We start from the raw sequence: 19,698 nt of genomic DNA, 5'->3' as shown, positions 1-19,698 counted from the left end.
CTGTCCCCACCCGCATTTCTCCTGAATAATACAGAAGGGTAACCCCGCCTCCCATGACTGCGCCTATCCAATGGAAAGCGCGGATCTTGTCAAGCGATATCCGCGCCAACCAATCGGCTTCCTTGCTAGTCATCCGTGCCAACCGGACGCCCTCCCCTCTTTCTTGGGCTGCCGAAGTAGACGTCATGCGTGGATTTCGGGCACCGGCGCTCATTCGGTTGGGAGTTCACGGACGAAGAAGTGGGTGACAATAGTCACTCGTGGAACGTGGAGGAAATGGTGCTCGATTGGACGATTTGACGGCGTGAGTATGTGCACGTGATCGTTGGAATACGGAAAATGGGGTTGTGGTTAAATAGTGGAATGTGACGTGTGAGTCTATTATTATTATTATTATTATTATTATTATTATTATTATTATTATTATTATTATTATTATTATTATAGAAACATCAGAAGATGTGTAAAGAACAATACATATACACTATGCGGTATTGCATAGTAAGAGCGATCTCATGACCGACTGTGTGAAAACTATCATTTAATAACTAGACATTTAATAAGCCACGCTGTAACTTGTCGGATGCTTCCGGAGAAGCCATCCACGCGTGGTGCATGTTAAGGAAGAGATGTAGGCGTGTAAAGTTTTTTTTTCGAACTTTGAGTCATTTTTACTCCCTCCGGGTGTCAAAGTGCGCTAACGGCTGATCAATGGGGGCTATTATTTTTCGGCTTGAACAATGCAAGCCGGCTTTGTGCGGACCATCTGTCATTGTATCGGCATAACAGCAGCACTACTCTGAGATGAAGAGGGAAAAAAATTCTCACACACGCAAAGATAGATGGAGGGAGGGAGAGAGAGAGAGAGAGAGAGAGAGAGAGAGAGAGAGAGAGAGAGAGAGAGAGAGAGAGAGAGAGAGAGAGAGAGAGAGAGAGAGAGAGAGAGAGAGAGAGAGAGAGAGAGAGAGAGAGAGAGAGAGAGAGAGAGAGAGAGAGAGAGAGAGAGACCTGAACAGCAGACAACAATCGTTCAGAGCCACCACCCGTCTATGACCACACCATGGCGCACGGTGTGTCTCGCTACAACCCTGTAAGAATACTACGACTGTTTTCAAAATGTTCACAAATATTAACCAGGGGGTGAATTGCATCCTACAATAATGCAGTAGTGTCTTTGGGGGAGAAAAAATAGACAAGAAAAAAGTGCATTTGCGCATCTGAAAAGACTGAAATAGTTTGACTGCCATTTTTCTAACAGGGGCGTCCACATATTCCTTAACTTGCCATCATCAGCAACACGACTTCGCCCCCCTTTTTTTTATATGGCCTTGTCTCTCAGCCCTAATATGCATTACAGTTAATGAGGCAATGTCCATAAATTCTCCTTGCCATCTGGAATATAGTAGGTCTACAGTCTACACGCTTAGTGCAGCATTGCATTAAACAGTGCATTGAACACAGCATGATTTAATGAAACGACACGATGTGTTGGCTTTTACTGAGAAAATGCTTTTTTTTTCTCTTTATGTTCGAGTATGTCTATCCACACACAGAGTGCCGGGAACACAAAACCTGGTTAATTACAATACAATACAATAATACAATACAATACAATACAATACAATACAATACAATACATATTGATTTGTATAGCGCTTTAACAACATCTGAAGCTGTCAACATGGACAGCTATCGAACTATGAAGTCCAACACACTAGTTGATTTCTAAATTCTCATCTCAAAATGATTTTTTAACCAAAGAAATAATGTTGTCAATTATTATTATTATTATGTTCTCTCCTCCTAAACATGCATTGACTCGTTGGAGTCATAATTTGCCCAAAGAGAAGTTACGAACTGTTTAATATAAAATATGACTCACTCATTTACACTTGGAACAATTTTATAAAACTAAATGTTATGTTGTTTTTTTTTTTTTTTTTTTTTGCTTTTATTGATCGAATCGTTCAGATTCAGTTGTTGTTAAAGTGCTATGTAAATCAATATGTATTTATATTGTATTCAGAATCAGATTCAGAAAGCTTTTAATAGTCCCACAATGGGGAAATTTGCAATCTACAGCAGCAAAATTGAAAGGGGGGTCGAAAAGAAAAAAACAAAACAAGCAAAGAAAAAAGTATTGTATGTACAAAAAGAAAATGTTGTATTGTATTGTATTGTATTGTATTGTATTGTATTGTATTGTATTGTATTGTATTGATGGAGAACGTTGAACTATGTTGAAGTTCATTTCCTCGTTTGCTTGTGTCATCGTACTCCTTCTCGAAAAAGGATGTATAGATTCCACCATCCGGTTTCAATAAATAGCTCTGAAAATTTATTTTTCATTCACGGCAAATAATACATATTTGTCGATCTATCTATGCTGACAACATACATTGACAGCATCCACACGTGTACTTTTAGCCACTTTTTGGTCATGTGACTTGGCTCAATAAAGTTATCTTAGATGCTTGCTGAGCATGGTAATCGTTCCAACGTAAGAAAATGATTCATGAGAATTTTTTTTCCTGCCCTTATGGCAGTTCGACTTTGAGGGCTTCACTGTAAATAGACACGGAATAGACCCCTGCAAGAGCAAAGCGGATGTCCTGGCGCACATCTGTTTTAATACAGTTTGGGGTCACGGGTGGATGCCGGCGCATCCTGTCCCCACCCACTGCAGCAATGATGCTAACTCCCGTGTAGCCCATTATCACGTGTGAGGAGTTTCATCCAGCTGAGAGGCTGTGAAGCGCAAGCCGCCGCCACCGCCGTTGTTTCCACAACTTTCCTGCCGCTTCGCCTCGCAAAAAGTTAATGTTGTTTTCATCAGGGAGTCTCATCACATGATTCCCAGCAGATCCACTTCCTGCTGCAATCAACGATTGATTACATGCATGAGAAGGAAGAAAAATAGGATTTCCTCCACACCACCACACCACCCGCGACCCCCTTTCCTTTGGTCTTCTCAAGCACCAAAACTTAAATGAATTATATCTGAACTCTCAACTGGCAGAGATATACAGTTGCCTTTATCACCGTCACAAAAATACGATACACAGGGCTGCAAATGACCTCCTTCCAGCCCGCCAAATGCGTGTGAAAATTATTTTTGCTGATTGTTTGTCTTTGCAAGCTTGAACGAACCCGGATGAAAATAAATAAATAAATAAATAAATAAATAAATAAATACATAAATTAATAAATAAAATTTAAAATTAAAAATAAAACTACAACTAAAAATACAAATACAAAGAAAATAAAAATAAAAATACATAAGTAAGTAAATCGATAAATAAATACATGAAAATAAATAATTATAATACATTGATAAATAAATAAATAAATAAATACACACATACACACATTCATACACACATACATACATACATACATACATGAAAATTTAAAAAATAAAACAAAATAAATACACATATAAATAAATACATAAATTAAAAAATGAAAATAAAACTCAAAATAAAAATACAAATAAAATAATAAATTAGTAAATTGATAAATAAATAAATGAAAATCAAAATAAATAGATATATGGATAAATACATGAATAAATAAATAAATGAAAACAAAAATCAAAATAAATGCATATAAATAAACAAATACACACATAAAAAAATAAATAAATACATACAGAAATAAATATATGAAAATAAAACTCAGACTCAAACAAAAATAAATAAATAAAGAAATAAATAAATAAATAAATAAATGAAAATGAAAATCTAAGTAAATAGATGAATAAATAAATAAATAAATAAATTATAAAAACAATTATATTAAAAATTAATATAAAAATATAAATACATAAATAAGTAGGTGAATTAATAAAACTGCATTCGCTAGGTACGCACACATTTGCAAACCTTTGCCACTCAGTTAGATGTGACGTTAAGCAAGATAGAAGATGTTGGAATGATGAACTGAAATACAGCAGCAAAAATGGCTATTGGGGTGCATGAACCTAAAGTGAAACATGTATTTTTCTTTCTTTTTTCTCCCCCCCCCCCATACCAGATTCTTCCATGGACCCCAAAGTGCAGGCATGCCCGGGGCACTGTTCCCACAGACCACTTGGATGGCGCAAAGGGCCCTCACAGGTAAATGATGTCAGACGGTCAACAAGTTCATACCAATCCGTGTCCATATGTGCGTTTAGTGCTTCCCTGTGTAAATGGAAAAGTGAGGTAATGGAGACCCACTCCCCCCCCCCGCCTGCCCCGCCTTAGGCGTCATGGCATACTGCCCAAAGAGATGAGTGGCTGACCTCCGACCTTATGTCTAGCCACAGGCTAAAATCTACCAAGGTCAAGCCAGGTGGCTTTCAATGTCCTAACGTCGTTTGACATTTGAACCGCCGCTGCTTTTGCTTAATGAAGAAACCGTGAGTGTGTCGTTTTTTCCCCGCCACTCCGAGATCAATCGGTCGGGATTGTGCCCCGAAACCCGTTCAACTTAGAACATCTGCTCTCGGTTTCGGTCTTCGTCCCTGCCCAATAAAACTCCTCGACATTCCCAGGTCATTTACGAGATGCCGCAACCACTTTAATCATGGCGCGGCGAGGTGAGGGGGCGTAGGGGGGTAACTTTGTCCACGCAGAGGCGGGGCACTCTCGGGTCCCGTCCCAACACGCTCGCTATTATGCGGTCACGCAAGAAACTCCCCATGGAAATTTTGGAATCTTTCCCATTGTTCCTCAAGGGGAGAAAGGGGGGCTGGGGGGTTTCATATGGAAGTGAGGAACGCCAGGAAATGACAAGCATTCTTTGTGGACTGGTTGAAAATAAACGGATGGCTCTTCGTTCACAATTCGACATTGGGGACACATTAAAGGACAACCGACAACATTTTTTTATTTCCTAACTGACATCAGAAAAACGTTTTATAGCATCTAAAGCACCCAAAACACGCAGGGTGATATTTTTAGTCAAATGCAAAACACATTAAAGTGTCCCAAAACTACTTCAAAATGACTTGAAATTAGGGGGGAGAAAAAAGTTTCAGATACTTTCACAAAGGCTCCCGAATCAAAACCCCAGTTTGTCCCGCCCCCTTGTTCGTGACGTCACGCAAGGACGTCTTGCCTTGCTCGAAAATCAAAACAATGGCTTCAGATTCGGAGAAGATGCTTTCTTGTTACTCATCCAGTTATGAATATGATTCAAATAGTTCTGAAGAGGAAAGCATACATGTTTGCAATCGATTAATGAAGTCCTCCCATATCAATTCGAGCCGTCAATGACAGCAATGTAGCGTCCCAGAAAATGCACAAGATGGCGCCCAAGCTCCGTTGGAAATGGGCTGATTTGTCTACTGGGAATTTGTGTCAACTAGTATCAAATAGTAGTCTTGGTGCAACACACAATGATTCACCATCGCGTTATTTGTTTTTTCCTTCTAATTTCACCATCAACACGAATCAAGGCGAAGTTTTCAGACCAAACAAAGTACCCAAAATGCATTGTGTGTCGCTTTCTCGTCAGGGGCGTTCCAGACGTGACGTTACGTTAGGCATCGTCATCTACTCCAATACAAGACTTCCTGAATATTCAGCACGAGTCTTAAAACGTAAAATATAGCTATATGCTGTGGAATCTTTGTAAAATATGCTCAGTAGAAGTCATTTGAAGTGATTTTACAAATTATGGACACAACTTGTCCGGAGGCGTCGGTTGTCCTTTAAAGCCCCAATGCAGGAAACTTCCAATTTGCCTGGGTGCAACGTGGAAGCTTGGACATCTCAATATTTCCTTCCTTTTTTTTTTGCGGGCCTTATTCTGCCTTATCTAACCCCTCAGCCATTCCCCTCCCCCCACCTCTTTGCCCTCCGGGTTCAAACAAGCCTGCTGCTTGAGCTCTGCTTTATGAGGTGTGACAGAGAAGTCTGTCTGCCCAGACTGCCTGCGCGCAGACTGGAAATGGAAAGCTTTACATCGTGCTTGGCTGCGGTGGCTTTGGGGGAGGATTTAAACCCACTTCACCCCCTATACGGTCCCTCGTGTACAGGAAGTGGAGCTGCACTGCTGAGTTGGCATGAAAGTGTGTGGAAGGGTTAGAGGGGGGCTGAGGTGGCAGGATCCTAATTTAACCTTGCACTTTCTACTTTTTTTCATATGACAGACAAAAAAGAATATGTTGGTGGTGGTAAAAAAAAAATGATGCCTTACTATACATGGTCGTTTTTTTCGTTCTAAAAACGCCTTACTATACATTTTTTTTCAGAAAAAAAACACCTGACTAAACATGGACATTTTTTTTCATGCTAAAAACGGCTTACTATACAAGGTCATTTTTCTCAGGTAAAAAAACGCCTTACCACGGTGGTTTTTTTCCAGTAAAAATGCCTTACTATTCTGGTAAACATGGTCGTTTTTTTTCGTGCCAAAAACGCCTTACTATACATAGTCGTTTTTTTTTTTTTTACCATACATGGTCATTTTTTTTCAGCAAAAAAACAGCTTACTATACATGGTAGGTTTTTTTCAGTTAAAATGCCTTACTGTACATGGTCGTTTTTTTGGGCAAAAAACGCCTTACTATACTAAGTTGTTTTTTTTTTCGGGTAAAAAAACGCCTTACTATACATGGTCATTTTTTGGTCAAATATTGGATTACGATACATGGCGTTTTTTTTTATATATATATATATATATATATATATATATATATTTTTTTTTTTTTTCAAGAAAAAAAGCCTGACTAAAAATTGACTTTTTTTTCAGGTAAAAAAAAACACCTTACCAAACATGGTCGTTTGTTTTCGGCTAAAAACGCCTTACTTTAAATGGTCGGGTTTTTTTTCGGCTAAAAACGCCTTACTATACATGGTGGGTTTTTTTGGGGTAAAAATGTCTTACTATACATGGTAATTTTTTTTCAGTTAAAAACGCCTTACTGTACATGGTCGGTTTTTTTTTTCGGCAAAAAGCGCCTTACTATACAAAGTTGTTTTTTTTTCGGGTAAAAAACGCCTTACTAAATATACATGATCTTTTTTTTTCGGCAAAAAATGGATTACGATAAATGGTCGTTTTTTTTTTATTTCAGAAAAAAAAACGCCTGACTAAACATGTTCGGGTTTTTTTCGGCTGAAAACGCCTTACTGTAAATGGTCGTTTTTTCGGCTAAAAAGGCTTACTATACATGGTGCGTTTTTTTCTGATAAAAATGCTTTACTATACATGGTTGTTTTTTTTTGCCTGCCAAAAACGCCTTATTTTACATCGTCTTTTTTTCTCGGGTAAAAATGCTTTACCATACATGGTCATTTTTTTTCAGCAAAAAATTGGCTTGGTCGTTTTTTTTTTCGGGTAAAAAACGCCTTACTATACTGGTCGTTTTTTTCCAAAAATGCCTTGGTCGTTTTTTTCGGGCTAAAAATGCCTGACTATACATGGTTGTTTTTTTTCCGGCAAAAGTGGCTTGCTGTACATGGTCGTTTATTTCAGGCTAAAAACGCCTTACTATACATTATCGTTTTTTTCACGCTAAAAAAAGCCCTTTTTTCCACCCTAAAAACACCTTACTTAATTTTTTTTGTACAAAATCATCTGTTGTTTATGCTAGTTGTTTGGTTCCAGGTGCTCTTCATTTCTTCTTCCTACTGAAGATGTAATAACAGCTTGTTTTCCTCCTAGCCGCCCAGTCTCGCCATATCAGAGGGTAAAACTCACACCTTACGTCCCACCCCCTTCCACATCTCTTAGGTCCCGCTTCTTCCTCCTCCTCCTCCTTCTACTACCCCCCCCCCCATTGGTCCGATGGTAGTTCCCAGGTATTTCACCAGTGTAGCATAGCCCAGAGATTGCTTGTTCAGTCGCTCCAGGGTGACAAAGGCAGCATGCCTCCAATAGAGGGATGAAAGGAAAAGGGGCTGTGCAGCCACTCCCTTTTTACAATGGGAGCCCTCCTTCGCGAGAATGTAGCGCAAATAACTTTTTTTTAACAACCATTCAGAGGAGAAAGTGCACCGATGTTTATACGGAGTAGGATGTCAATCACTTTCGGAATACGTGTATTCATATCACGTTTTCGTTAGCCCTGAAACAAGATTGAGTTGTTGCTTTCTTAATTAGACAAAATGTAATCAATGCAGACAGTGTTATTGATGGTGTCGTTTAAAAAAATATTTTAAAAACAATTTAACACAAAGTCACCCTGCACTTTTATTGTCTTTATTGACAGATGTGTTTGGCTCTCAAATTCCTATTTTTATACGAATAGCATAAGTGGTTGAAAATGAAAATAACAACTTAACTCATTCACTGCCAGGCGATGTGCGAAAAGTTTTTGTCATTTTTACTCAAATTCCACGACCCACAGAATATTGAGTTATAGGACTACATAAACATTCAATGCAGCGTAAGAAACCTTAGATATATGAGCCTGGAGTTATCTGAGCTTAAAATGGGGGCAGCTGTACAAAAGGCAAATGCTGCCCCCTCGTGGCAGGGAAATAACAATGCCAGAGGTCTGACCAGGACTTTATCGGCAACCCCCTGCAAGAAAAAACAAAACCTGAACAAATTCGGGAATGGTGCGCCACATCATATTTTCAATTCCCAAATAAATTCAGGAATGGCAGTGAATGAGTTAACAAGAGTCCGGTTGCCTTAATTCAAGTTCGCAGATTTCCATGACCAAAATGACTGAGAATCTACACAGACCAGAAAAAAAAGAAAATATTTATCAAGCACATTTTTCTTTTTTATACTGATATTATGACAAAAAATAAAACCGAATTAAGCATTTATGCTTCAATGAAATGATCCTTTCATGCCAGTATTTCACTATTTAAAATTGTCGTTTATTTGTCGCGGCTTGGAATTGAAGCGGATTTACGTGGGACAGGAGATGTGAGACAATCTGTTTTTGTCAATGGATTCTACAGCTTTGTGTTTGCTTCGAAAACTTAGATTGTAGCAGACGTTCACATTCCACTATCACTTGTCTTGTCCACTGGTGAAAAGGAGGTTTTCATCCTCTCCTCTTTCATTTCCTCTTTCATCATGGCATAAAGTGTTTTTCTTGTACTCAAACATCATGGAGTACCTGGGGAAAGTCGTTAAGATTGCACAACTGTCAATGTTTTTATGTTCCTTTTGTGTTTATTATTTTGCTTTATGTTGACAATTATGTGAAGCGCTTTGTTACAGGTGCAGATCCTGTGTCTGTTTTGAATGCTTGCCCCCCCCCCATTGGATATTGCCGGAATCATAGTTACAGAACTCAGGCGGGCACATCGGTGAAAGGGAAGTGAAGGTTTAATAGGACTGTAGTTCACACTGCAATAGATGAGAGAAGACTTGATAGTAGTGTTAAAGGACAACGGACGCCTCCGGACAATTTGTGTCCATAATTTGTAAAATCATTTCAAATTACTTCTACTGAGCGTATTTTACAAAGATTCCACCGCATGTAGCTATATTTTACGTTTTAAGACTCAAGCTGAATATTCAGGAAGTCTTGTTTTCGAGTTGGTGACGAGTCCTGACGTGATGTCACGTCAGGAACGCCTCTGACCGAGAAAGCGACACACAATGCATTTTGGGTACTTTGTTTGGTCTGAAAACTTCGCCTTGATTCGTGTTGATGGCGAAATTAGAAGGAAAACACATACATAACGCTATGGTGAATCGTTGTGTTGCACCAAGACTACTATTTGATACTAGTTGACACAAATTCCTGGCAGACAAATCAGCCCATTTCCAACGGAGCTTGGGCACCATCTTGTGCATTTTCTGGGTGCTACATTGGAGTCCAGATCCCTCAAAATTATACGAAGGACTTCTTTAATGGATTGCAAACATTTATGCTTTCCTCTTCAGAACTATTTGAATCATATTCGTAACTGGATGAGGAACAAGAAAGCATGTTCTCTGAATCTGAAGCCATTATTTTGATTCTCGAGCAAGGTAAGACGTCCTGGCGTGACGTCACAAACAAGGGGGCGGGACCTTCTGAAACTCGCCATCTCCGAGGTCATTTTGAAGTAGTTTTGGGACACTTGAACTCATTTTTATTGGTGTTTTGCATTTGACTAAAATATCAGCCCTGTTTTGGGTATTTTAGATGCTATAAAACGTTTTTCTGATGTCAGTTAGGAAAGAAAAAAATGGTTTCGGTTGTCCTTTAAGAGTCCCCATCAATTCATGCCCTACATCAGGGGTGTCAAAGTCATTTTTTGCCGCGGGCCACATTGTAGTTATGGTTTCCTCTCGAGGGCCGTTATGAATTTGGGGAACCCATTAGAATGTTTAAATCCCTTCAAATATTACATATAGAGCACACAGCAAATTAATGAATAACTCGTTTTCAAATCTGAAGTCAAGAATAATGACTTTTATTGTGGTTGACATCCAAAAATATCAAATTTTGGCTCAGATTTTAGCAATCATCATGGAATTTTACAAGTTTGATTTGCTTTCGCGGGCCGAAAAAAATGATGTGGCGGGCCGGATTTGGCCCGCGGGCCTTGACTTTGACACCTGTGCCCTACATGATCACACACCCCCAGTTGAATGATACACTCCGCACTGAGCTACTGGCGCTCGCCGGACTGTTATCATCTCATGTGGTCGTCAGGGGGGGGGAGGGAAAGGAAACCACAGGAGTCTTTTTATGGCTCCAGCTCCAGAGACAACCTGTTCTCCGGCACCTCTCTGCTGGCACTTTTTTATGACATCATAAATTCTTGCATTTCCTCTGACCAACCCTCGATGGGCAGACATACCTGGTCAAGTAATTGTCTGTCGGATTCTCTCGTCTTGTCAATCTCCCCCTTTCGCACCGGCGACTTCCTCTGGCAACACACCGTGGCGCCTTGAAGTATTTTATCTGCGCTCTGGATGCTTTAAAAAAAAAAAAAGGTCAGCGACCTTTCTGAACGCATGTGCACACGCTACGCACAACAACATCCCACATTCAGACTTGTTGATAACTTCTGTTTGTCGAAATCTTGGGGTGAGAAGCAGAAAATGGAGGATTATGGCGAAGAAAGTGATGTTTTTTTGCAGGGGTTCTAATGGGAGGGTTCCAAGAAGAAGCTCTCAGGAGCAGTCTATGTTCACATCCATCTGATGCATGGCCGAGTCTCCTCAGGGAAGCAGGAACAATACGCGCACCAGCACGACAACATTCCTCCGGGGTTAAAAAGGTCGGGGGTCACCCGGTGACCCCACCCTGCCAATCAGACCCAAGGCACCAGTGAGCCGTCTTTGTTTTTGGGTTCGTGTCGTTGCACTTGTTAAGCACACTCCACACCTTGTCTTACAATGTTTCCTCTTCTATTTATTGCCATTTTTACCCTTTTTTAATGTTCTTTTAAAGGACAACCGACGTCACTTTTTTGTTTCCTAACTGACATCAGAAAAAAACGTTTTATAGCATCTAAAATACCCAAAACACGCAGTATGTTTTTAGTCAAATGCAAAACACCAATAAAAATTACTTTAAGTGTCTAAAAAGTACTTCAATTTGAAACCGGAAGTGGCCAGTTTCAGAAGGTCCCGCCCCCATGTTTGTGGTGTCACGGCAAGACGTCTTGCCTTGCTCGAGAATCAAAACAATGGCATACATGTTTGCAATCGATTAAAGAATTTATTCCGTGTCAGTTTGAGGCATCAGGGGAGGGAAATGTCGCACCCAAAAAAGGCAGAACATGGCGACAAAGCCGTGTAAGGAATTAATCAGCCCGTTTCCACCGGCTGATTAATTCCTTACATGGAGCTTTGTCTTACGAACGAGATACATTCCGAACAGTCGTTTGTATGGTGAATTAATTCCTAAGTTGCTTCACTGCTATATTTTGTATGAAATGTATTTTTAAGGCTTATATAAGTATGTTTAAGCCTTGTATAAGTAACCTGTATTGGTTTTTACTGAAAAATAAACATTTAAAAAACTATATAGTCTACAAAAATATGTACATGTACAACTGGAGAGAATAGTACATATATTACTACAAAACTGTTGGTATGTACCGTTGTTCATAACTCGAATGTTCGGAAGTGGAGGAGTGTCTGTATAGATTTAAGGAAAAAAACACAGACTATATTTACTGCACATACTGAGAATATTCAGGTCATCTTATTTTCTATTTTTCCTGGGCCACCACCACAACGCATTTAGTCAATGTCCCGCCTTTATAGTGAAGCATATACATGTGTAGGCATTTTGAAAGGGAGATGGAGGGCTGTATGTGTATGAGGTACCCCCCCAAGAGGCAATCCAGAGGTCTGGTAGTCATCAAGTGTAAATGTACAGTATATACTGGACATGCCGTTACATTCAAACCACACCCCACTCCTGGGTTAGACCACCCCAGAGACAAACCACGGGTACCTCCGCCTTCACACCCCCTCATCCCTGGCTCGCAACTCTTAGGAAGTGCATTTTTCGATTTTCCAAAAATACTCCAGATATTGATCACCTTTGTGTTTCATATCATTCATTTGGGAAATGCGGCAGAACTACGATATTTGGCTTGTCTAGTTGAAAACACTCCCGTCACTTTAGCATATTGTCGCTTCTTGGCATCAAAGGGCCCACAGGATGGCACCAAATAAGCAACTTTGTAAGCAAATAAGAGTGGATAGTTCAACCACAAATAGTACTTAGTGGTCAACTCATTCACTGCCATTCGCAAATTTATTCACGAATTGAAAATATAACGTGGAGCGCCATTCCCGAATTTGTTTGGGTTTTGTGTTTTTTTTTTCATGCTTGGGTGCTGATAAAGCGCTGGCCATGGCCTCTGGCAATGTTTTTTCCCCTTCCGCTAGGGGGCAGCATTGGCCTTTTTTACGTGTTAGCGCTTTGTTCCAGCTATGTAAACCAATATGTATATATTGCATTGTATTTTGGACACCCGCCCTCATTTTAACGTCATATAACTCCAGACCCATATAATTTAGGATTTTTTTTTTCTGATGAAAGAAGAGAGTATACGGTTTCTAACACTGCATTGAATGTTTATGTAGTCTTAAAACTGTGGGTCCTGGAATTTGAGTGACAATGACAAAAACCCTGGCACTGGAGTGGACACATTTTTGCACATGTCTAGCAGTGAATGAGTTTGTGTAGAAATTTAGAGTGTCTAAATGTAACATTGCGATGTTTCTGTTGGAAAACTATCTTTGAAATTAGGACAACTTTGAAAGCAAAGCAGTGCTGCAATCCGAATTCTTTTCCACTGTATCGATTTAAAGGGATTTGCCGACTTGCAATTCATTTGATTCCACACCCACAGTCCTTACCATCGTTTTATTTTGGCTAATTCTCACTAGTGTCCTCATTTCTTGCTGGATAGACGATTCTAATCCCCCTGAATTTTATCATCCATTTTAAAATCTCCTCCCGGTCGAGGAACGGAGAAGTTCTAAATGAAAGCCTATCCGGCTGCGGAAGCGCTCCTAAGATCGCTTATTGTTAGGAACCCAAAAAAAAAAGAGTCTTTTTTTTATTTTGTCTAGCAGCTGACGCCACTTCCCACACACTTTCTTCCTGGAGTGGCTTGCCTGGGGATGAGAGGAAAGTTTCCTGATGCCACACTTGACAGACAGAGTATGACTTGAGGAAGTTACATGGTGCTTTGCTATGTTGCTGCAAGAGTGGCCCACCTGCTCACCATATGGTGCAGTTATCTGGCATTTCAATGTAGCATTTAAGTGCGTTGTGTGTGTGTGTGTGTGTGTGTGTGTGTGTGTGTGTGTGTGTGTGCGTGCGCGCGTGTGTGTGTGTGTGTGTGTTTGTGTGTGTGTGTGTGTGTGTGTGTGTGTGTGTGTGTGTGTGTGTGTGTGTGTGTGTGTGTGTGTGTGTGTGTGTGTGTGTGAGGTATGTGTGTGTGTGGGGTGTATAGATAGCTAACTAGCTAGCTAGCTAGCCAGAAACCTAGTTAATTAGATAGATGGATGGATGGATGGATTGAAGGGTGGATGGAATGGATGGATAGACGGATGAATGGATGGGTGGATGGATGGATGGACAGATGACAGATGGATGGGGTGGACGAATGGACGGATGGATGGATGGTCGAACAAATGAATGGACGGATGGATGGATGGATGGACGGACGGACGGATGGATGGATGGATGGATGGATGGATGGATGGATGGACGGACGGACGGACGGATGGATGGATGGATGGATGGATGGATGGATGGATGGATGGATGGATGGATGGATGGACGAATGGATGGACGGGTGGGGATGGATGGATGGATGGATGGATGGATGGATGGATGGATGGATGGATGGCAAATTTCTCCTTTGTGGAACTATAAAATGCTTTCTGATTCTGATGGATGGATGGATAGTGTGAGCTCGAAGCGGCCTTTAGATCTGACTAATCCTTTGTTTTAATTGATTACTCACGGGCACGTTTGCAATGTGTCTTGAAAGGCAGTTGCAGGCTCCAACGGGCTCCAACAGGCTCCACCGGGCAGGTCTTCACACCAGACTCTTCTTTCAAGACTTTCTCTTTCACCAAAGCCATTGGATCATGAAATGGTGTCCAGAAACAAGCTCATTGAGACTGACCCCAAGAGACTCTTTAACCTCAAACAACCCATGAGGAACCCCCTTCATCCCAATCTCTCTTGAACTCTTCACAGTAGGCTTAGCATAGATTGCAAGTTTGAACGACTTGCTTGAAAGACCCCTTGAATGATCTGGATCATCTCTGGAAGATGAACACTGGACGCTCTTTTATTGCTCTTTCATTGAAAATTAGTACATAGTCACGTTTTTGTATCAACCCGCTCCTTTCTAAACACACACCAATATATTAAAAAAGAAAAACAATAGCGCTTTCATGCCCGGTGGCAAAACCTTTCACATGACAAGCCGTTAGTGTTTTACACAAAATGTTTTATTTACTCTAAATGTAGCATCCTAAAGGCTAATGTATTCCTTTGTCATATTAACAAGGGGATAGAGTGTGCGTAAAAGAGCCAACTGTCTCTCCCTTTATGGCTTTCTGAATTATAGCTGCAATAACATGATACATTTCTCATCCGTGGGGCAGAGAGCACGTTGGATCTGTGGGCTGACATTTGCCACCTATCACCGCCACCCCCGCACATTGACATCACCAGCATAAGCCGATAAAAAAAAAGGGGGGTAACAAACGTTCATAGATGCGCATTGGCCACCCTGACGTCAGCCGATGGGGTGACACAGCTGATAGTTGTTCCCCCTCAGACCAAAAGCCCATTTGCGACAATGGGAGCTCTCAGCGAATGAAAGGCCAGGCTACCCAGCAGGACATGGCGGCATTGTTCCTCAGTTGATGTCTCTGGAAGAACCTTGAAAATGTCAATACAGTGATACCTTGGCTTACGAACGTAATTGGTTCCCAGACAGAGTGTGTAAGGCGAAATGTGTCTATCCCCAAAAAAATAATTTCCCATAGGAAACCATTAAAATGAGAATAATCCGTTCCCAGGTCCCCTTAAAACCTAATTTTCTAATTTCTAATTTTCTAAGCCTTAAAACTACCCCAAATATACCTTATGTTATGTACTTTATAATAAATGTGCTAAGGTATTATAATTAAAGAAATAACTGATACTGTTTAATAAAGTAATTTTATTTACCTTTGTTGAGGGCTTGATGGAAGGGAGTGGACGGTTTCATCAACATTAAACACTTGATGAGGAACATAGCCTTCTTCTTTCACCATTTTGAGGGATAATCCCTTGTAGGCGCTTTCTCTGTGATAATTGTATCTAGTTCATCATCAATTGTGTTCTGTTTAGCTGGGTTGATAGCTTTTTGCATCAAGTGTACAGATGGCTTGTGCGGGTTGTTTGTGGAGCCTGATTGATGGGATATTATAAAAAATATTTGAGGGTTTTATCACAATACTGTACAATCTTTTCTTTTCGGCTTTTCCCTTCAAGGAGTCGCCGCAGCAAATCAGTGTCCTCCATCTTCAGAGGTTTGATTCTCATGTTTGTCTTGGCCAAGCTTTTACGTCGAATGCCCTTCCTGACACAACCCTCTGTATTTATCCGAGCTTCGGACCGGCACAAGAAGACACTGGCTTATTTGTATCACAATACAATAATAAATAGAATTTTTAGAGAGTACCAATCGTCCTTCTTTAAAATGTTTATGTTCCTTAGAGGTTTTCTTGGAATCGCCCTGGAGGTTCGGCGCATGCATCGACGCATCGGTGTCCCTGGACCCATCACTAATTTTTACTCGTGGTTTTGTTTGACACTTTGGACTTTTCTGCTCTGATTACTTTAATGTTTTAGATTTTGTTCCTCCTGACTTTATTTTAATGCAGTTTTTTAAAATACACCCTGCTCCTCCCTCCTGCCTACTTTTTGGGGGTCTACCTCCATCACCACGCAAATCGTGACACACGTATACAATTCAGAGTAAACACAGACTTGTTTCTTTTGTGTTTTTCAGTTATTATCCGTGATTGCGCTGAAGATGAATATGGAGACTTCACAGAGGTCCGATCCAGCTGGTAAAATGGTGGTAATCCAATGCAGTGAACCCCAGTTTATCATGAGGGATACTTTCAATACATATCCATCCGCAATTTGGTGAAAATCCACAACACAAGAGACCGTAAAATAGTTTTTATCCCTCCCACATATGTGAAACACCTTTTTTTTAACTCATTCACTGCCATTCACGAATTTATTCGAGAATTGAAAATATGACATAGAGCGCCATTCCCGAATTTGTTTGAGATTTTTTTCTGGCTTGGAAGCAGATAAAGCGCTGGCCAGATCTCTGGCTAAGTTTTTTTCCCTTCCACAAGGGGCAGCATTTCCCTTTTTTTCCATGTTTGTGCTTTGTTCCAGCTTCAGCTGTACTCTAGCACTCTAAATTAATATGTATGGTTTGAACTATATTTTGTACAACCACCCCCATTTCAAGCTCCGATAACTCCAGACCCATATAATTTAGGAATTAACTTTTTTTTCTTATGAAAGAAGAGAGTCTTACGCTGCATGGACATTTATGTAGTCCTAAAATGCAATATTCTATGGGTCCTGGAATTCAAATGACAATGACAAAAACCATGGCACTGGAGTGGACACATTTTCCTCATCGTCTGGCAGTGAATAAGTTAAAGCTCACTTTCTTACACAGTTCCTTAAATAACCGGTTAAAAAAAACGCTTGTGTTAAGCGGTTTAAAAGTTGCATTCGAAGTTTACTGTCAAAGTGCCACGTAATACAAAAGCCGATTAAACGTTGAATATTTAAACACTAAACTTTTCACCCAAACCACAAACTTTATAATAATAATAATAATAATAATAATAATAATAATAATAATAATACATTACATTTTAAGTGCCTTTCAAAGCTCTCAATGACACTTTACAGTCACAGACAAGCATAGGTACTATAATAAATAAAATACAATCACAAATAGAATACAATAAATAAAATACAATTATAAATAGAAACAAGCGAGAGAGCTACACAGAAAATGCAATTTTAAATAGGTGGGTTTTGAGATGGGACTTGAAAGTGGGACGAGAATCGATGTTTTGAATGTTGGGAGGAAGTGAGTTCCAGAGTTTGGGGGCAAAAGAGCAGCTGAAAGCTCTGTCACCCATCGTGCTGAGACGGGCAGGGGGAGGGGGGGCACACAGAGGTGGAGGGAGGAGGTGGATTTGAGGGAACGAGAAGGAATAGAAATTTGAAGAAGGTCAGATACGTATAACTTTAGTCTACAAATGTCGACTGTACTGTAGATAGTAAAAACACATTTAAAATAACAGTTGATGAAAAATCTTCAGTGTCTCGAGGGAACACTGTAATGCAATCAAGCGTCTTCGTTTGTATTCCTGTTTAAGCGTGAATGACTCATAACCCGCTTCTCCCCTGTGGTTGGAGCCACATCCTGTTCAGGGACCCCTCCACCCTCTTTCCCGCTTACCTCGGAGAACATTCAACGCTGTCGGTGAGTTTGGTATGGATCGCATCGAAACCATCGACCGTTGACTGTGCCCTGAGGTTTGCCCCGACAACGTCAGCAAAGAGCGAAGAATGCCCTGCGGCCATAACGGGCAATCGAGTGGGCGCATGCAAATCCTGGAGCATGGACCCCTTTTGCACCACACACACACACACACACACACACACACACACACACAAGTGTCACCCTGTAGTCCCGACCGAAAAGGTCACAATCAACATTCATTGCTGTCGCTGGGTTGGACTGTGTAGAAAAGCTCACTGAACAATGAGTGCAACTGTGGCCCAGATCCGCCTTGACTCCAGTCTCGGACAATCAACCCAACCGGATGTGAAAGGCTGTAATTTCTTGATTTATTAACCTTCTTGTTTTTCACTTCAACCGGGAGTCTCAGGGAGCGGGAGAAATAGCGACGCGGATTTACTTCTGGCTTTGCTCGCTTGTCCTCATCCACCTCTCATTTAATTGGCGGTTGTGTGTGCAGCAAGGGGGAAGGAAGCGGAGTGAATGTGTAATCATCTGGAGCCTCTTCTCCTTCAGATGTTGCATCCCTCTCTTTTTTGTTCGCCTAATTATACAGTGCATTCACTCGGTTCCATGCTAACTGCCTGTCTCACGTCAGCTGTAATGGACCGGGGGAACAAATAAACTCTAGAATTAGTCGACTTTGTTAAGATAGGCTTTCCGGTGTAGCGTTTAGCAGGGTCATTTTGGACTTGACAATTGAGGATGTCCCATTGTGTGCGTTTGACTTTCGTGACATGGTTTCCTTTAGGTGTGGGTGTATGTTTGCGAGTAAACTAGAGTTTCTTAAAGTATTTCAGCTCATTATTTAAAGGACAACCGACGTCACTTTTTTGTTTTTTAACTGACATCAGAAAAACGTTTTATAGCATCTAAAATACCCAAAACGCGCAGTATGATATTTTTAGTCAAACACCAATAAAAATGACTTAGTGTCCAAAATCTGCAAAAAAATTGAGCTGCGAATTGGGCATTTTCAGAAAATCCCGCCCCCAGTTCGTGACGTCACGCCAAGACGTCTTGCATTGCTTGTGAATCAAAACAATGGCTTCAGGTTCGGAGAATATGCTTTCTTGTTACACATCCAGTTATGAATATGATTCAAATAGTTCTGAAGAGGAAAGCATACATGTTTGCAATCGATTAAAGAATTATATGTGCCATTTTGAGGCAACATTGGGGGAAAATCTCTCACCCAACAAAAAAGAGGCACAAAATGGCGACCTCCAGTGGCCACCTCCGCTTCCACAGGCTGATAAATTCCTTATATGGAGCTTGGATGCCCTCTTCTGGCAGCTTTTGGGTGCAACACGGTTCTCAGACCAAACATGTATAGCAAAATACATTGACGTGAATGACCTGAATATTCAGCGCGAGTCTTAAAACGTAAAATATAGCTATTTGCGGTGAAATCTTATTAAAATATGCTCAGTAGACGTCATTTGAAGCCATTTTATAAATTATGGACACAACTTGTCCGGAGACGTCGGTTGTCCTTTAAACATTATACATCACAAGTTTAAATACAGTAAAATATATGTTAATTTTATGGCATGTCGTGACACAAAAAGTACCCCTCGTTTTCTTTTAAACAAGTCATTCCGTGTAAGTGCCCCTGTTTTGAAATAAACTCCCTCCTACAACTCCCCGTTGTGAGTATTTTTATTTGTTCATGACTTCGGTAATGGTACGTGTACCC

General features: G+C 40.5%; 1 long non-coding RNA gene across 1 annotated transcript; it reads left to right on the top strand.

The window, feature by feature from the left end:
• The first annotated feature begins 181 nt into the window (after positions 1 to 181).
• Positions 182 to 19,647, top strand: LOC148891290 (uncharacterized). Its single transcript, XR_016116532.1, has 3 exons — positions 182 to 304; positions 4,036 to 4,118; positions 16,443 to 19,647. It is a non-coding gene; the product is annotated as an uncharacterized LOC148891290 (long non-coding RNA).
• The last annotated feature ends 51 nt before the right edge of the window (positions 19,648 to 19,698 follow it).

The sequence above is a fragment of the Hippocampus bargibanti genome, linkage group LG11, assembly GCF_051943395.1.
Source record: "Hippocampus bargibanti isolate YZ-2025 linkage group LG11, ASM5194339v1, whole genome shotgun sequence".
Taxonomy (NCBI): Eukaryota; Metazoa; Chordata; class Actinopteri; order Syngnathiformes; family Syngnathidae; genus Hippocampus; species Hippocampus bargibanti.
The sequence above is the reverse complement of the archived record's forward strand: the minus strand, read 5'-3'. Positions and strand labels throughout refer to the sequence as shown.